We start from the raw sequence: 965 nt of genomic DNA, 5'->3' as shown, positions 1-965 counted from the left end.
GGGCCAGGGCACAGTCTGCCTAGGCACCTACAACACGTGTGGCAACAGCCTCGATGGCTCTGCCATGAGAACGAACTCCCGTGGCACGGGGGTGGGGTGGGGGGGGTCGGGTGCTGAAGAATTCAGCTGAGTGAAGGAATGCCACGGGATTCAGAGTGCCATCGGTGGGCTGAGAGGCGAGCAGGGCGGGCTTTGAAAGGGTAACATTCTCCCTGCCTTCCGTCTGTCTGTGAATACAGAACGTACACGCCAGGCGGGGTGGCTCACGCCTGTAATCCTAGCACTCTGGGAGGTAGAGGCGGGTGGATCGCTCAAGGTCGGGAGTTCGAGACCAGCCTGAGCAAGAGCGAGACCCCCATCTCTACTAAAAATAGAAAGAAACTATATATCTAAAAATATATACAGAAACAGTATCTAAAAATATATACAGAAAAATATTAGCCGGGCACGGTGGCGCATGCCTGTAGTCCCAGGTACTCGGGAGGCTGGGGCAGTAGGATCGCTTGAGCCCAGGAGTTTGAGGTTGCTGTGAGCTAGGCTGACGCCACGGCACTCTAGTCTGGGCAACAGAGTGAGACTCTGTTTCAAAAAAAAAAAAAAAAAAAAAAAAAAAAAAAATATATATATATATATATATATATACACACACACACACACACACACACACACACGTATATCCAATTAGCTGGGCATGCTGGCACATGCCTGTAATCCCAGCTACTCGGGAGGCTGAGGCAGTCTGATCGCTTGAGCCCAGGAGTTTGAGATTGCTGTGAGCTAGGCTGACGCCATGGCACTCTAGCCAGGGCAACAGAACGAGAGACTCTGTCAGAAAGAAAAGAAGAGCGAGAGCGAGAGAGCGAGAGAAAGAAAGAAAGGAAGGGAGAGAAAGGAAAGAGAAGGAAGGGGGGGAGAGGGAGAGAGAGAGAGAGAGGAGAAAACTATTAAAAAATTCGGGACCAGAT

Source organism: Eulemur rufifrons, unplaced genomic scaffold (assembly GCF_041146395.1).
Source record: "Eulemur rufifrons isolate Redbay unplaced genomic scaffold, OSU_ERuf_1 scaffold_304, whole genome shotgun sequence".
Taxonomy (NCBI): Eukaryota; Metazoa; Chordata; class Mammalia; order Primates; family Lemuridae; genus Eulemur; species Eulemur rufifrons.
Note: the sequence above shows the minus strand (reverse complement) of the source record.